The following is a 20,151-nucleotide window of genomic DNA, read 5'->3' as shown; positions in this document are numbered from 1 at the left end:
CAAGTGCCCCAGACAATTTTAAGGCAAAGCTAGCTCCAAAATTTAAAGGCCCCTATGTAATTCAGGAAATCAAAGGAGTCGTATTATACCTTAAGAACGAGAGAGGGGAGATCTGTAAAGCAAGTCCCGACCAGGTGAAAAAATACTATAATCCAAATGATTTTGAAATCCTTAAAAGTTTCTTGCAGGACTCAAGTCTAAACGAAGTAGAAGGTCCAGAAATAACAACAACTGTTCCACCACCCAAGAAGCAGAGAACTGAAGAGAGACCTAGCCCTTCTACAACCCGGACGACGGTACCAAAAAAAAAAAAAAAAAAAAAAAAAACTTTCAAACTCCAGCATTAAAGAAAAACAAGAATGCAGATGCACCGCGTAAAGAAACCGTGGTAAAGAGGAAAACACCACCTACAACGTATCGCAGGAGAAATTATACATCAAGGAGAACGCTCCCAGGGCCAGAGAGTCAGGTGTCAGCAAGGCCGCCGTTCCGGAAACTGAAACGGCAACAGGAGGAACGAAAATACCAGGAACAACAGAAGAAATTCAAGAAGGACTCCAGACCGGAGGACGTCAAGACCAGCCGTCCAATGGAAAAACGGAAACGACAACAACCCGACGATTACTCCGCCAAGAGGCCAGCATGCAGAGGACGCAAAAGAAAAACTAATGTGGACGACACTCGGAGGTCAGTAAGGAGAAGATTGACGTCTATGAAACCTATAACTTGGGAACAATATTGCCAGAAAAGAATGACGGAGTTTCAATCATCGAAAACTCAAAGATAAGTTAAAATCTTCTATAAAATATTTTTCTCTTTTGTTACGAAATGTTATGCATAAGTACGAAATTCTATGTTTTGACGAAAGTTAATATGTCTCGGTTGAGACTTGGTTTTGTTTTACTTTATTTAGCTAAGGCAAAAGTATTATTTTCTTTAACTATAAAAGCTAAAACCAAGCATTTTCTGTTGGTCGAAAGACTAATTCTGTTATGTTAAAGCCAAAATTTGGCCGAAGATAAAAATAACTTCGTATTCTTGTATTAATAAGAATTTTAGTTTCAGTGCCGCCAGCTTGGCGAAGAATGAGTAAAGTAAAATTTTATTTTCTCTTATTCATTTTATGGTAAATTGTAAAAATTATATGTATTAAAATTTTGTAAATGTACGTAAATACTTGAATGTTATGTAAAAGTAGAATTTAGTCTAGAAGCATAAAATTTTAGATGCTAAAAGTAAATGCTCAAAAGCAATGAATTGAAAATTTAAGTATTAAACTGTAGATAAAGTCATGCTTTAGAGCGAAAGCCTGCATGCTTAAAGATGAATGAGGGGGAAGTTAGAATGAATGTGTTTTGTAGGGTTCTCCACCTACACTTGAATTTCTAAGAATGTTAAAGTAGCTCATCGAGTTGTAGAATGTCGAGTAAGGTGTGTCTATTTGGTCGTTGAATTCTAACAAATCATGGTGGTTAGGGGAAGTGTTGTAAGACTAAAACACGAATATTCCCGTTTGACACCACACATGGTGGAGAGCCAGGGTAAAGTTAAATTAATGCTTGAAAAATTGAATGAATGTGAATTAAGCAATAACTAAGGAAAACGAATCGTTTAAAAACAAAAATTTATTCAGTGTCAAGAAAGTGTAAATTATAATGTATTTAGAAAGATACTGATACTTATTCCTTCCAGATGCTGGAAGGAAATAAACAAGATTGATTGATGAAGTCCAGGAAAAGTTGCTGTAAGAAGAGAGATTTATAAGTATAAACAGAAATTTAGTATACAAGTTGTTACATAAGATTTTTTTTGTGTGAACGAGGCTCTCGGGAGTTAATTCAGAATTATAGAAACTTACAACAGGTCGTTTGTAGGACCTGCTTCCAAGTTTTCCAAATTCTGGCAGCGGCAAATGTAGGGTTTATATTTATTTTAACTAACATTTATTTTAAGTTTAAACTATCTTTCCTGTCAAGCCTTACTTTCCCCTGGAACTGCCAATGCCAGAGTATGTAAATTTTAGTTGAACGCGCAAGGATTCAAATTATCAGCGGAAGTATTCTGAGTTAAATAGAAAGGAAACGAGTTCGAGGTGTGCTGTTCGTACTTCACGAGCGCGGAGGTAGTTAGCCAGAAATTGAAGAACCCCACGTTTCGGCCTGTGTGCTTGCCTTGAAGAATTGTTAATCGTTCAACGTGATCTTCAAGTTTGCTGAATTAGCAGCGGTATTGTAAAACGCGGTGAGGTTAGTTACTTTTAGAGAGCCTCGTAGTTAGAGTCTTGTTATTAGTTTCTTTTCAGGTTCTTATTTTTATTTGACCGCCGAGTTGGCGTAGTTTGTGAGAGTCAAGAGCACGCACTTGTAATTTATTACGTTGAATAAAAAGGGACTTAAACCCTTAGCAAGACTCTGTCATTTATCCAGTTTCAACAGTCTCCTCTCGGTTGCGTGCAAATTGGAGGCGCGCAACTCTACAAATCTTTCTGAAGTATGGCCCCCAGCTGCTTCCGATAGAAATATAACAAGGCAAATACTGAAATGGGTAATAACGTGTGACGAAAAGTGAATCTAATGTACCAACAGTAAAGGTAACAGCAATGACTAGATACAGATACATATTCTCAGTCATTTCGAAGCTTTATCTTTCTGAATTTTCTCCCTCCTTCCTGCATGCCTTCGTGGTGTAACGGAAGCACACTCGGCGTGTATTCGACAGGTCCAGGTTCGAGTCCCGGCGAGGGCACTGGACATTTTTCACGTCCTCCAACTTCAAAATAACCTAATGACCATTTTCATGATTTGTTTCCAACTGATTATCCTTCTCTTTCAACAAAATTTTGAAAATGCCATATTTTTTAGAAAAGTTGGACCGCGGAAAAGCTGGTCGCTTTTATTAAATAAAGCTGGGCCCAGACATTTCTGAATCGTAAAAGACTGGCTTTTTGTTCAAGTAAGATGAACTTTCTTGTCACATAACTTGAAAAAGGCAACTCATCACGTTGATGAAATTTTGAATAATTTTTCATGTAATTATGTTTCATAGTTGGCTATCTGAAATCGTAGAAATGTTCTTGAGGACCAACAGATGGGTTTTTGATGCATCAGATCAATTCATCAGAAAAATTCTGATGATTACATTTTACTGTCTAATATTTTTCAGTAAAGGTTATGTTCCACAAATATTCAGCATTTTCTTTTAACCTTACGTAATGTAAATAAATATATATACATAGGGTAGTAACTATTTCCATAAATATATATCTAACAAACATAATTAAAAAACTGTTGCCCATCTAAGAGGAAAAGTCTGATCCGATATTTTTATATTCATATTACGAGCTTTTTATAGTCCTGCTCTCCTCCAATGCATAACAAATGCTTGAAAACGTAAAATTTATCTTGACATTTTCAAATTCTGTGGATGGCAATAATAAATTTTCTTTTCTACTTCCCATATTAGAGAAACAAGTACGGTCTCTTATACTGTGGAAATTCTTTAAATTATGAAATATAATTTAGCTAGTTTAATGTAACTGCAAACTAGATTCTATCGAATTACAAGAATTTTTTTTAAAAATGAAAATATGCTTATGTTCCATACTTTAAAAATGCAGAAAGAAAATTTTTATTTTTATTAATTTATTTTTATTTTATGTTTATTTATCAAGCTTCGCCGAAATGAAATAAATACATCTAACTTGAAGTAAAAACGTGAGAAGAAAGAAAGGCGAAAGGAGGGTAAAATACTGAATAGAAAAATGTTTTTGCATTCTTGAGGACAATCACGTAAAAGAATTTATTTTCATATAAGTTGGACAACTATCATGTGTCACAAGTTTAAAGTTTATTTTTGGACTTACTATCTTTTGTTATTTTACGTATGAATACAATGAATACAATTGTGAATTATAATTAAGTTATTGGTACTTTAATAATAGCCTGATTTATTTTAGGATCCAACATCATGCTGCTAAATATATAACTACTACCAAATACAAAATAAATTTTCATCCGCTAAAGGCTTGCCTTGATCACAACACTGCATAATTCTTCTCTTACTGTTTACATTAGGAGACTTGCACCATGTTTGGTTATCCATCCACTTAAGAATGTCTACAACGTACTTAACGAAAATACTGTTTCTTTATGGCAAGAAATTTTCTGCCACCCTCCCACATAAAGCGCGTATCGGCGCCATAGAAGATCTTTTTAATGTTCAAGGAAATAAAGAACGATATTCATGCGTAAGCACTTTACCGTCTGCGTTTTCTTGCCTAAGATCCGGAATCACTAGATAGGGCTATTGTTGCCTGAATGCTGCGTTCCGAAAGATCTTGTTTCCGTGTAGAAAGGCTCTTTCTTTTATGCATTTCTGATTTTTCTTTTAATGCATATATTTAGATTGCTAGAAGGGTTGTAATTATATTGAACACACTGTACATCAACTATACGTCAAATAAGAAAGGATTAAAAAAAAAAAAAAAAAAAAAAAGGGGGGAATTTGAGGTTGTAACTTAGATGGAACTTAGATGGTTGTAACTTAATAATCAAAATATTCGTCAGCGGATCGAATAATAATACAAATACCTTTGTCAACATATGCATTCTACGATGTCTTGAGAGAATTCTTATCTAGTAATTACAGGTGAAATGAAGAACTCCGCGCTAGGACAGTTAAAGCACGAAAAAAAAATATGATATGTAGAGATATTATCTGTCTAAACGTTTTCTTTTTAGAAGCTTTAATGGCCTTCTAATAACAGATATAACAAGGCAGGCGCTGAAAAAAGAAAGTACAGTTTAATTGCTGAACTTATAAGAAAGATCAAGCCATCAGTCTTCTTCTTTCTAATGATATATAAACTTAATCCTGGTTAGAAGTAATGTACCTATAAATTAATATGTTTTTTACTCTTAAATACAGAGATATCCAATAATATCTCCTAATATTAGCCAAGAAATTAAACTACTTTCATGTACTCCGCATAAACGAAGATTGAAAATTGATTTTTATGACATATTACTATTGTGAAATGAGTATTACATACGTTACATGAAATTAATACGTTATATGAAATACACGATAAAATCTCTCAGTTCAAATTATCCTGAACCCATTTTTGCTGATACTAACTAAAACAAAAATTAAAGGCTAAAATGGTAAGTATTTATCAACCAACCCAGTTATAAAACGTAAAATATCTACAATTTTCTACAGAATGTAATTATTCCAGATAGTAAAAAAAAGTATGGCAATTAGAATTTATAAATAAGATAAAATTCAAAGCGTTTTACTTATCGATCTTCGCTGATTTTATAGAACGCTGCGTGTATTTCGACGGAGAATGAGATGGATCTTTTTTTCAAAAGAACAACAAAGTCCTAATAAAATACTACAAGACTTTTTCTGCTTTTTGAAGAGATGAGACACTGCCCATGAAGAAAAACTTCAATTTTCTGTGTGAAAAAGTAAGTCCGCGTGAAAATATATATATATTATCTACATGCGTTTAACATACTGAGATTTCTTAGGGTGAAATATTTTATAATGGAGGCATGTAACAAACAAAAAAATTATATAACTTTCTCCCTCATTTTGAGGTTGAACTGGTACTCTCTTCTAACTTTTATCTTGCTTTTTACTCTTTACTTTTACTTACTCTCTATCTTGCACTCTGCCGCCGTTAGCAGTAAACAAAAAGACAACTGACTACGCAATGACTCTGTAATCTATGTTATTTGTAATCGTTATATGTTAAGTTTCTAAAGTACATATTTGAAAGTGGTCTATGGACTCATTATTTTAGGAAGAAATTCTCTTCCATGTTACAGCCAATAATTTATCGAAGGCTCTTTCATGTGGTTAATATCAGTAATAAATATGCTTGTATAAATAGCCTTTGTATTATATTTGTTAGGATTACTTTTAGCATAACTGTATAATTATGCTTAGGCTGCTATATTATAAATATAATTGTTTAAATGAAACTGTAAAACACGCTACAGCTATCGAATTGCAGGTCTCGGGTTTAGTATTTTCGGCGCTCTAGACCAGTGGTACCAAAAAATGCTCTCTAAGGATCCTAAGGGGTCCCTGGTAACATTCAGGGGATCCGTGGGAAATTGAAATTGATTTGGGGGTTCCTGAACAATGCCAGGATTTCCCCACAAAGTTTAATATAAAACAATAAAATTGTGATTCATTTTTATTATTATGAAAATTTAAATAAATAACAATAAATAAAACAGTAGCGACTTTTACATCCTGAGTAAAATGTACATATAGGTGGGTGCTTAAAATACAGTATTTTACTTTAAGTACTGAGCTTTATATAATACCTTTTGTGAATAAGCATTAATAAAACTTATTTGCACTGATTTGTCACTTGTAGTAACCGTGGTGCGTATAACTTGTTTTAATGGTATTACTAAAACTTACTTATTGTTTAATTTACTTCAATAAATTTAAGCTTTAAGTTTCAATCAACACGCGATCAATAATATAACAACAAAATAATAACGAAATAACAATAAAAAACTGAGATAATCCTTCAGAAACGAAAATAAAAAAATACACTGACACACGCCTATGATGTAATAGTTCTGCTATTTAATAGTTTTGCCGCCAGTTACTTAAGTTAATAACAAGCATGGCACGGTGCGAGACAGACGACCGAAAACAGGTTTATACAGGAACGTAATAACGCCGCTACATGCACTAACTTGTCTACAGTATAACCATAAACTATAAAAGAGTCGTATATCTAATCAACAATTTGGTTCTATATATCTATTACATATATGTGATGTTGATACGAAGTGAATAAATAAATTTTCCCAGTCTTAGACAAAAAGAAGTTTTCCATTGTTGGAAGTTTTGATATAGTTGCATTTTCTGTATTGTTATGCAGATAGTGTACTTCTGTTACGTAAGTATATTTGAATGAAACTGATCTCTTTTGAAAAAATATGTATCACATTTTTCAATTTAGTAATTCCTTAACGTTAGTTAACGTTGAAACTTTTTCTGTACAAACAAAACATGAGAATGTTCTCAGCCCCATCCTGTATGTAACTTTTTGGGGTCTGATTAATGGCTAGACACCCATTTAGAAAGGTATGAGGCTACCTCCCCCCCACAACTTGTAGACAATTTACATGACATTCCTGGCATAACGTGAAAAAGCTTATGACTGAGAAGGAATCTCGTGCGATAGCAATTAAACAAAGTCTCTCCGGAGCTTTACTGAGTCACAGCGTGTGGTACCAAGGGTGCAAATGGCATATGAAGCTGATGCAGATGATGAAAAATACGGCATAACTTCGTGCGTAGAAAATGTAGAAAGGCGACCTAACCGTCAGATTGCTAGCAATGACTAGGATGACTTCCTAAACCTGTAGTGCCAATAACTTAGTTTGGCGGAACAAGTTAAGTAAAATGACCATATAGCTTTCTCTTAAAATTTGTCTCGCGCTGCATTGCACGGGGAACTACAACATTTTTAATTAGAATTCTACTAAAATTAACTATCTAAACACAAAATTCGTAACACTATTTTCGGGGATTGTTTAACGCTCAGATATTGTGGAGAATACTGTTTCAGAGATAAGATTTTTGCATTTAGTTATGGATTGCTCTAAACTTGCTGTTAGTCATGTTGTAATTAAGTATCAGGAGATTTTAAAGAAAGATTTAAGGTGGGAGTTTTCACACAAGCTTAAACGTTTGGGAAAGCCAGGCATTCCAAACAGGTATTTTATGTATGAATTAACAAGAGCGTATGAACATTTTAGAGGATTTTGATGGATTGTTGAAGAATAATAATTATTATGTTGGATTGTTGAAGAATGAAGATTTGATGGATTGTTGAAGAATAATAATTATTATGTTGGATTGTTGAAGAATGAAGATTTGATGGATTGTTGAAGAATAGAGATTATTGAAGGATAAAATTTGTTGTGAAGAATGTAAGATATCATGCAAAAATATCTTACATTTGGGGAAAGCCAAGCAAAGGTGAGATTTTCCGGCATTGTTTTTAAAATTACATCCTTTTAACTTCCTTTTCATATATCATTGCTTAATACTTTTTTCCTTTTAAAATTGTATATAATGGTCGTAAATTTTTCCTATTATCCACGATTTCTGGAGAAATCAAGATGGCTGCCCTTTTTGAAACAGGGAGTTCCGTGAAAAATCTCGAATGCGTATTTCAAAACTTAAACCTGTCATGTAACTCTTATACAGGTTGTCCTACAAAAAGTAGTTCGCTTTCGATGTTGAAGATCAGCTACTTTCTAGTGAGCCAACCTGTGTAACGAAACACGCGAAACAGGAAATGTGAAATAGGAGATGCGAAATATGAAGTGTGATATGGGAGTGTTGATACGTCAGTATTGAAACAATTTATTCTTTAAAATTGGATTGTTTCTCATAATTTATTTTTTGTAATTTTATCAATCTTGATTAGCTGTTGACTATGCTTGTTCTTTAATTTATTTCCTCACGTATATCTCCTTTTTATAATAACTTTATCGTCCAAAAGTCGAAAGAAAATTATGCGAATATTTCAATTTCTGCACGACGCGGTTACTGTAAAAAAGTAACAAATGAAAAAGTAACAAAAGTAGTCATGGATCCAACCATCCATTTCCTTGTTCCAACCATATTCGCCATAGCCGATGCACCGTGCTCGCATCCATGTGGGTATCAGCTGCGATTTGACGTAAGGACCAACCCGCCCTTCTCAGTCCGATCACCATACCCCTCGTAAAATCGTCTATCTCTGGAAGTGCCTTCGTTGACGGCGGCCTGGCATCCTCTCTATTACACGTATCCTCCGGGACAAAAACCAACTTTCTTCGATAATTCGTCTGGCAGAAATAACGACACGAATATTGCCTATTCTGTATTAAGTAATAGAAATTAGTAAATATAAAAGTAAACACAATATTAAACAGAAAAAATAAGCGAAAACTGAATTCAATTTTACTGTACCTGTATAAAGGAAAGTGTGCGAAGAAGATGGCATAAGTGGAAGATGTTATTATTGGATGAGAAATTTCCTTCCATAAAGACATCAGATAATTAATTCTGTTTCGAGACATCTTCATCTGCCTGAAACTCACTGGGCTTCGATTTCGCTCAAAAATTTTCTAATGTGATTCAAAATGTTTCTATAGTGAAATAGTATTTATATAGTGAAAATATGAACTCTCAAACACTTATGCTGTAGTTAAGATAAAATAACACGCCGAATAAGCAGTAACTTAGAACAAAAATCAGCGTTATATTTGCAAATTTTCACAGGAATAGTTTTCATGATTTGGTAAAACCATCGAAACCAGTCCTGTAAAAATTTGCAAGTATAACGCTGATTTTTTTTTTGTTTGACTTAATTACGTGTAATAAGTTAATTACGTATACTGTAGCTTGTTACTGCTTTATCAGAAGGATATCGTAATGTAAAAACTTTGCATCTTAATCCCATTTTGCATAAATTTCACATATCAGAGAACTAGTCATTTTTTTTAAATATTTAATCCTTCTTCTGAAGACATCTCTTCTACATTTCCTTTTATTGATGCTTCTAAAGTTGTAGGTCTTTCTTGTTGAGTTTATTTTTATTGTTTTCTAGTAAATTCTCCATGTCTTCATTGTTAACTTCCTACTCTATGGTTTTGTTTGAAGACACGGTATCATGAATAACAAAACAAAAGTAAATGTCAAAATGTTCAACTTCTCTGTCTGGCAATACAAGCTACTCACAATTTCTTTCAGGTCAAACTCATGTTAAGTTACTTGCTGCCATTCTTTGTTAATGAGAATTAAGCAATAGTAAATATTAAAATGACTTTCCAGAAGGCTCTGAGTGTTAACTACAGATTACCTCAAAATATCTTTGAAAATCATGTATTGCCTATTTGAGGGTTCGTAACTCGAGACATAGTTCGTTCGTCCTCTGAGTCGTTTTTATTTAGATAATTTTTCCTGAATTACATTGAACGTGAAGCGAAGCGTTCGTGCTTCGAAGTTCCACTGTACTCATATCACTCTTAAATGCCATCGAAAGTCTGAGCCAAAGTTTGTTACGAAATTGATCAATTTGGCTTCGACTCACGTCGCAGGCCTCAACAGTCTCTGTCTGTTAATATTTTTGTTTCCTTGATCGAGACTGAAGTTTTATGTTACTTCTCCACAACATCATTCATTTTACATGTGGTAACTGGAACTTCATGGTAGAAATCGCATAGACAGAAGTATCGCTGATAATCATGCCCCTTTCACACTGATAATCATGCCCCTTTCTGTCTCACTAGCTTTCGTCGTACGTTACCATGGATATTTAACGTGAAGAATATGTGAGGCAACAAATACTTTTAGTGGAAAAACAGAAGGAAGGAAAGAATAGAGAAAGAATATGATTTCATAAAAGAGAGAAGAGGATAAATTCTGAGTATCAAAGCAAAAGGAACGAAATGGGAAGGTCCAGTTGCGTTTTGATGAAACGAAACTGGGAAAGAAACTGCAAACGAAACTGGGAAGGCCTACCATCCGGGCTGGGAGAAAAGGAATAAATAAAACACCAGTAACACCAAAATTGAAAATACAGAAATTAATTTAAAATATATGCAACGAAATGTATACAAAAGTGCCCAAAGATAAAAAACCGAACATGCAGAAGCAATATTTAAATATATATATATATATAAAATAGACAATATATTTATGACACAAAAAGGTCATCCTTAAAAATATGATTTGCTAGCATCTGATGTAACAGTCATCAGGAATAATTTCATAAGTGAGGAAGTTCTTTAAATTGCTGTGTCAGCTGTTAACTGGCTTACTAGAAAATTCATCGTTACACTGGAAAATGTGTCTTTACGTAGGTCATCATGAAAGTAACTTGTTTCTCAAGGGTAGTAGTAGTACTGTGATGAACCTGAAAAAAATTTTTACAGGGTGCCTCGCGGCCATTATAATAGCTTCACGATATGCATTAGAGACGGATGGGCCATACTATTTGTTTTCGGGGCGGGATCACTAACAGTAATATAGCGTACTTTCCTTAAGAATCTAAAACTATTCAAAAATTATTATTTTTGATGCAATATTACATTTATGTTTTTGTGTAATATTTCTGCTAAGGAAACGAAAAAAAAAGAAAAGATGGTAGATGATTCTATCAGTTGAGCATAAAAGCTGAATGTCTTAAAGGCGGTGCAGCTGCTCATCTGATGGTAAATAAATAAATAAATAAATAGTTTTTAATCATATACAATGGTTTCTCAGTATACATCCGCTCTGAAATACGTCTACGTTGATATACGACCCGTTTGGACGCGAAAATTTTTGTTTGGCATACGATATTCGCTTGAAATACGATTCGAGTTCAATGAGTCATGACTGCGCGTGCTAAGTACCCTTATTTACTTCTTTCAGAACAATGCTACGACTGCCCATGAACGTCAGTAAGCTATTTGCTATTCAGTAAACATTATAATTCTGAGTTTTTATTCTGTGTGTTTTCGCATATATTTTCCTCTTCAGCAATGAGTTTCTCTTAAGTCAATGAGTTTTATAGAAAGGAAAAGTCAAATAACGAAAAGAATAGGTAGGATAACCATGGGGGTGAAAAAGAGATTGTTAAAAAGCACGAAGATGGTATCCGTATGCGTATCCAAGACTTGGCTATTGTATACTATATGCCGAGAACGACGGTTTGGTTTATATTTATTTTATTACTGCAAAGCACTCGAGAGCTATCTGCCTAGGGAAAGGGATGCCTTCGTGGAGGGCTTTCTAACTGAGAGCAACGATATCTACAGTTGTGAAAAACAAAGACGCTGTTAAGTCAGCTAACGTTGCGAAAGGAGTAAAATCGCTTACTAAACAAACATCAGGGACAATAGAGTGTTGAGAAATTTGTTTTGATCTGGATAACAGAAAAACATTTATTTACAGTATTTCATCACGCATAACGAGGTACTACGAAAGCTAAACGAAAAATTGCGAGTGGGAGAGAAATGTACGGATAAATAAATATATTTATTTTGTAGCTAATGTTTTCTAAGCGGTTTTCAACAATAAGGCTTTGTTGCTGAGCAAGCTCGAAGAGAAAATAAGGGAACAGTGGCCGCATTTTTAAATTCTAAAGTAACTGAGGCCCTTGACTTCGCGGTTTTTCCTTCATTGTTTGGATTATTTGCAGTACAACAAACGCTTGATTTATTAAACGCGATTCTGGGAATGAGCGACAGAGAGAATTAGAAGGATGCGAAGAGGAATTATATCATCAGAGGAACGAATCAGGCTGAGTTAAGGACAAACGGTAGAGAAAACATGAAGTTTAAATCAAGAAAATTTTTACAACCTTCAACTGTCGAGACTAAGGTCAAGTGATTACTTTCTTCGTAATGCTCGCTTGACCTTATTTACTAATTCATTTGCAACAGATGAGAAAAATAGTAACAGCTTCTTGAGAAACAAAATAAATCTCGACGACTGCAGAACATTCTTTTATTTAAAATTGCATTTCGAGTATCGGAATTACTGAAAATAATTTCGCTCATAAACAAGTTTTTAATCACACTCAGAAACTTTTTCTAATGGACTGCCATTGCACTATTACATCATTTGCGAATGAAAATAAAAATAACTCGAAAATTTTTATATATTTTAAGTACCGAGTACTTAATTTTACAGAGAAATAAATTACAAAAGGTTAAAAGTATACACAAAACATTTATTAAATAAAACGATTATGAAATCTATTCACAGAATGCCATTTACCAAAGTTCCACACTACGCCCAGTTTGATGCCATTTGCACAGCACAAAGAATTAACGCAACCAACCACCTTGGCGCAATCAGGCAGTTTTTTACAGATGAAAAGATAAAAGTTACTTATCAGGTGCAAGTAAGTTGGTTATTTTACCGACATTTTCAAAAAGATTCTCGGAGTACCGATAATAAGTCGGTAAACATTATCAATATATGAAAAGTCAACACACTTTAGCAATTTAAAGCAATCTGAAGGCCTTCAGATTTTATATTATGCTCAAAGGAGCGTTTTTTAACGTTTTGTGGGTTAAAAGAGCATATCTTTAGAATTTCCGATACACAATCTCGCGCGATAGAGATATTTTTTCAAACAGGGTTGCCATTGAAATCGTTGAGTTTCTTAATCAAAAACTCGTAAATGCTTTACAAAATATGAAATAGATAATTCCAAATTTGGCCTTCCAGATGCCCATATTCGTGTGGAGACGTACGTTATTCAAAATTTGGTGGCTCTAGGTACCCCTGTTTTATCACAATGCGAGAAACATACATACATTTACTCAGATTCTTCGTTATTTAATTTCTTTAAATATAATACAGGGCTCTAATATTTGGTGGCAACAATTTAAAAAGTGATTCGCCGTTTATATTGAATCGAACGCAAAATGTCAAAACGAAATTAAAAGCCCCTCTGGGCAAATTGCCCCTTTGGGCTAATAAGGATTACATATTCTATTAAGAAATAAAACACTTACATTTGTCTTCGAAGGGCTATTAGTCTCGATACGGCATTTTGCGTTGAATTACACTAAAAGTCTGAATCACTTTTCAAAATGTTGCCACTAAATATTATCGCCCTGTATTACATTTAAAAGAAATGAAGAACTTGAAAAAAAAAAAAAAAAAAAAAAAAAACCTAGGGTACCTAGAGACATCAAATTTTGAAATACGTAATCCTCCACCCGAACACGGGCACCTAGAAGCCTGAATTTTGAATTTCGAATTTGTTTTATTATCTGTTTCATATAGTGTAAAACTTTAACGAATTTCTGATTAAAAAACTCAGCGATTTCAAAGCGAGCAATGGCAAAACTGCACGGAAAAAAAAAAAAAAAAAAAAAAAAAAAGAATTTTTATCTGCAGCGCGCGACATTGTCTATCAGAAATTCTAAACATATGCTGTTTTTAAATACTTTGTGGTATTGCTGTTGAATTGAATTTTATGAGTTTGAAATGTTTGAAGTGCAGAGAGCATGATATTTAATAAATAAAAGTAATACACAAAATGTTAAAAAAAAAAGCCCCTTTGGGCGTAATATAAAATCTGAAAGTTTTTTTTTTTTTCGGGGGGGGGCGGTCTATTCTCTTCAAGAACACAGCGATCTATTTTCCCTTAAGAAAACATCAGAGAATTGCAGAGGCTTGAGATTACCGAAACGTTGGCAGCACCGACAATAAATACTGAGTTTTGCATTTGGAATGGTATGTTCCATGTATGCGAAGTATCTGAGTATCTAAGATAAAATAGTCTTAATCCAAATGGCTTTCAACCTCTACACGTCTAAGAAGTGTTTCTCAATTACATTGTGGTCACTGCTTCTTGGTTAATTTTCTAATGCCATACAAATATTAAATTGGTTTTGATTTGAGTCTTATGAATAAAATGAGGCAAACTAGACTGCAGAATATTCTTCAGTTAATAATACTGAAAAATACATTATCGATGCACTTTTCGTTTTATACGTAGTAGTTAATAAGGAATCCTAAAATTATATGTATCTATGTATAGGTAGGTATAAATGGAACAAGGTATAAAATACTAAAGAAAAGAAAAATATCTTTAATATACAATGTTCATTAAAGTAAATATATTTATCTAATATCAATATATTTATATTGTAGAGTCATTAGGTTAATTGTAAGCAAGAAAGATGAAAAATATGCAACCGCCTTCGCGGGGAATCGAACCACGGACCTCTGAAATACCGGCTCAGTGTGCTGATCACTACACCACGAAGGCACGCCAGGGAAGCGGGAGAAATACCTTATATGGTTAGTTAGGTTTCGAAGCAATTAGAAGTTTTAAGTTACGTATATATATATGTTATAGATACATCTATCTATCTATCTATCTATCTATCTATTTATATATATATATATATATATATGTATGTAATATTTTCTAAAAACAGTCGTCAGAGCTGGAACTTTCAACAGCTTTCGATGTCCGTCATGGCTGTGGTTCAGGCATGCAGATGAAGATAATAAAACATGAACTTGCAAGAATTTCCAGTCCTTATTTTCCCACATATGCAATTAATTTGGCAGACATTTATTCAGTGATAATTAAATATGATAAATTTCTATGTATTCTATGTATATTGTATATTGTATGTTTCTATGTATATTGTAAATTCTTAAAAAAAAAAAAAAAAAAAAAAAAAAAAAAAGACGCGGGGAAGCGAAGCGACGAGTTATTAGCAACGTGGATGCTAGGAAAAAAGATGATGTAATTAACTGCGAGGGGTGTTTATACCAGAGTAGGTGCAATTCTAGAGATAAGGTATGATTGGTTAGTTATTTGTTTTGGTTACCTTTTTCAAGCAGCGTTACGTAACGTCGAAAGATCTCGAATTTGGGAGAACAGATAAATTTAGGGGGAGATCAAATCTAGAATGTTAATTTTGAGGTCGCCAATTATTTTTTAAAGCAGCTATTGCGTTTTATTATATCTTACATCCTCCCCCTTCAAAAGAAAGATCAAGAGAGCAGGGTGCAGAAAAGGATTAGCGAAGCTAACGAGAGTTTAGTATGCGAGGAAAGACATGAAGGGGATCAAGGACACAGCCGTTAGGTTTACTTATGCCCCGTCATAATTCATGACCTTTCTCATACATAGATTATGTAATACTTAAACAACTAATTTACAATTATTGCAATAACAATATAATTTTTAAATAAACTGACTAATAAATAAAGACAAATATAAGTTCAGAATTTCTTTAGTCCTTTTTGAAAAAATGACCAATGTCTTTTTGAATGTTCGATTAAAATTGTTTAAGAAATCTTTTGATTAAAGTAGTTTCACCAGGTAAAGGTCTAAAGTTCACTAAAAGTCTTTCAAAATAAATGTTCCCTAAAAAGTCTCAAATTTTTGTAGATGGACCCTTTTCATTACAGTATTTATTGAATTGTGAACTTTGAATTATGAACTTTCACATACTTTTCAGTAAAATATAATTTTCAAGTTATTTTCATATTCAGTAAAACATAGTTTTTACATGTAGTTGAATTCATATTTATTGAAATGAACTTTTACAGTAGGTGAAATATAATATTCAATTCTACAATTAATTAAATAAAATATTCTTACTGTAGATACACATACTTAATACAACAAAAAATTGAACATAAAAATATAATATTATGATGCAATACTAAATAATACACTAACACTTTGACGATTAATTTGGCATGTCCTCTCTAACGAAATCAGCGTACTAACTTGACTTGGGAGATGCTTAAGTACAATAGGTCAAAAAACCTCCGTTCCTTAAACAAGGTAACTGGTTTTTAGTTTTGTACAACTGTCAAAGTTTTTCCTGTTTTTCTTTTTAAAATCTTTCATATTACTTAATAATAATACAACATTATATAAAATTCAAACTGAAATTGAATACAAATAACTCGTATAATCAAGTTAGTCTTTTTTAATTTTTTGAAAAATATAATTAAATTTACCCTAGAATAAGAAGAAAGAAAAATAAAAACTTTTGTTTTAAAAATTTGTGTGTGTGTGCTAAACTATGATCATCGGATCGTGACTCGTAAAGAAAACAGGAATGTATAAAACTTGAACGTTATGATCACGAATTCACGATTCTATTTTTCACGAGTTGGGAGAGCATCAAATTAATCAAGAATATACTAGTATAATCAAGAGTCAATATACCATGTTCACGTAAAAGACTCAACTTAAAAATAAGAACTTCCAGTTGAAACACAGAAATATTTAATGAAGAGCTTATGTACATTATTTACATTATTGAAAGCCCAAAATATACATATAATATAAATTTTCCCATCATAGGGCCAAGATTTGTTTATCAAGAACAATTATTATAATTGTTGATTACCGCTATGCGGCCAAGAACAGATCATTTCAAGCGTCGCACTCAAGCTTAACTAAAAGAGTTATTACATTCTTTCTCTGCCGCCAGTCACGTGATCTAGTCGGCGACATACGATAAATAATAAAAGAAAAATTGGTTCCATTGGAGGGAAAAAGAAATAATTTCAACAAACTCCCCCCCCCCCGATGAACAATAGGTTCATCACAAATTTAACTAACCATTACAATATTACTATAGCAATAAGAAACAAATAAAAATTACTTACATATACAGGTCACAGTATATCAATAATTTCTTAATAACAAAACAAAATTTTTTGAAACTATAGAAAAAACAAAACATTTAAATGAACATTTCTGAAGATCAACACAAATTTTTAAACCAAGGAAAATAATAAAATGAATAAATGAAAACATTATGAAAAAGAATATTTTTTTTGTCTATCTTCAGTTTATCAGTCATTCAGTCTATTTTTGATAAGTCACTGATTATTGAAATTATTGATATCATCAATTTCTAAATTGTACAATAGCTGCACTGGACGTTTGATTACCGAATTACCAGTTTTCACTTCACACGATCTGATCATTCCATCTCTACCAATAAAAGTTTTGGTTATTCTTCCTAATTTCCACTAGCTTCTAGGTAAGTTTTCATCATGAACAAGCACTGTATCATTTACGTTGAATGCAGATGGTTTCTTCTGACCGGTATAATGAGCAGATCTCAAGCACAGGAGATATTCTTTTTTCCATCTGTTCCAAAAGTGATTTATTAGATTTTTCTCGTATACGGAAACGTTTTAACATTACTTCTCTGGAACCTGGTAAATTCAAGTCATTCCTCCTTACAGCTGGCAAACTCAAGAGTGGTTTACCAATCAACAGGTGGGCTGGAGTAAGTGCGGAGGGCTCTTCAAGATCAGAAAAGACATGTGTTAATGGACGCGAGTTTATCATCGCTTCTATTTCAAGCAAAAGCGTTTCTAATTCACTTTGAGTCAAAGATGATTTCCCAATGTTCTTTCTTAACCTAGTTTTTACACTGCGAACTAAACGTTCATAAAAACCACCCCACCAGGCAGCACGTTCTACAATGTATTTCCATGCGATTCCATGCGAAGCATAAAATTTTTTAACTTCAGGATGGTTAATCACTTTATACATTTGCTTTAATTCAAGTTCGGCTCTTTTAAATGTTCTAGCATTGTCCGAGTACACAGTGGAACACAAACCTCTTCGGGATACGAACCTGCGGAACGCAAGTAAAAATTCTTCAGTGCTCATGCCTTTTACGAGCTCCAGGTGAATAGCTCTTGTAGTGGCGCAAGTAAACAATAATATGTAATATTTGTTGTCATTTTCTTTTACATACAAAGGACCTGCAAAATCGAGTCCACAAATTGCGAAAGGCGGAGATTCATTAACCCTATCCGCTGGAAGAGGTTCAGTGACTTGTTGTCCAGGACGTACATTATATTTTTTGCATATTATGCATTTACTCAGGATTGATTTGGCACATTGTTTTCCTCTTAAGAGCCAGAATTTTTCACATATATGCGCTAGAGTATCAGATACTCCCGCATGATAAACCTTTTCATGAGCGTCTCGTACTACTAATTCACTTAATTTATGTTTTGAAAGGATTACTATTGGATGTTTGTTGTTAAATAGTAGGTTTGACTTTTGTAACCGACCTCGTACCAAAAGTAGACCTTCATCTGATAATATGGGATTTAATTCAAACAATTTTGAATCCTTTGGAATATGCTTGTTTTCTCTTAGGGACTCTATAACTTCAGGGAAACTATCTTCTTGAGCTTGTTTTAACCAAAAGGTTTCAGATTTACTGATTTCTTCCGCTGAAATTTCCACAAAATTTCTATTTTCTCTTTTTACCTTTAAATTTGATATAAATCTGAAAATCCAAGCAGTCACACGATAAAGTTTTTTTCAAGGAACTAAATTTTGTCAAATTCATGAGTGGAACTTTTTCAGTTTTGTCTGTTTTGATCAAACACGCTAGGATAGCTTCCGAATTTCGAGATTCTTCTGATACATCATGTAATTTTGACGTTGATAGTTTTGGTTTTGGCCATTGACTTTCAGGTAACGAAAGAAATGCAGGGCCATGCCACCATTTCGAAGAATTTATCAGTTCTTTTGCAGAACAACCTTTTGTTATTAGATTTGCAGGGTTGAGTTTTCCTTCGCAATGTCTTCATGAACAAGGATCTGAAATTTCATGTATTTCTGAAATTCTATTAGCAATGAAAGGTTTCCATCTTTTAGCTGTACTTTTAATCCAATGTAGAACTATTTCCGAATCTGACCATAAAATGACATTTGAAATATGTAAAATATTTTTCAGGTAGTTGGCAACCCTAGCACCCACCAGTGCTCCCATCAATTCAAGGCGGGGAAGCGTTAATTTCTTTAATGGTGCAACACGTGATTTTGCCAAAACAAATGTAGTTTCAAATTTATCTTCATCAGTTCTGTATCTCAAGTATGCGACTGAGCCATACGCATTCGGATTAGCGTCACTAAAAATGTGTAACTGAACAGTGTCCCTGTCTAAATTTGGTACATGAAAATAATATCTGGGAATTTTCAACATTTTAAGTTCTTTTATTTCAGAGAGCCATATTTTCCAGTCATTTTCAAGTTTTCCAGAAAAGACCTCATCCCAAGGTGCCCCTTGAAGCCATAGCTGTTGCAATAAACATTTAATTCGAATTACAAAGGGTGCGATAAATCCAGATGGGTCAAAAATTTTGGCTGCTATTTTTAATACATTACGTTTGGTACAGTCAGTGATTATAGAGGACAGTAAGGGTGTTAATTCTAGTCCTAAGACATCTTCATCATTATTCCATATTAAACCTAGTACCTTTAAGGATGTACATGGAGTGTCACTATTGAGAGAGATTAACCTTTCCTCAAGCCATTTCTGCTTAAGCTCTAGGGAATTGGTTTTGAATTTTCTTAGATTTAGACCTCCTTCAGCAAGAATTTTAACAGATTCATTTGATAGATTAAGCGCTTCTTCAACAGTTGTCGCTCCAGAAAATAGGTCATCTACGTAAAGATTTGAGTTAAGCATTTCAAAAGTCTTAAAGTTAGAATTCTTGTACTTATCAATGTGATATTTTATTGTGCAGGCAAGGATGAAAGGACTACAAGTTACACCAAAGGTTGCTCTTGTCATTTTGTAAGAAATTACACTC

Source organism: Stegodyphus dumicola, chromosome 4, assembly GCF_044657685.1.
Source record: "Stegodyphus dumicola isolate Sdum_Otavi_A_Nest chromosome 4, ASM4465768v1".
Classification (NCBI taxonomy): domain Eukaryota; kingdom Metazoa; phylum Arthropoda; class Arachnida; order Araneae; family Eresidae; genus Stegodyphus; species Stegodyphus dumicola.
The sequence above is the reverse complement of the archived record's forward strand: the minus strand, read 5'-3'. Positions refer to the sequence as shown.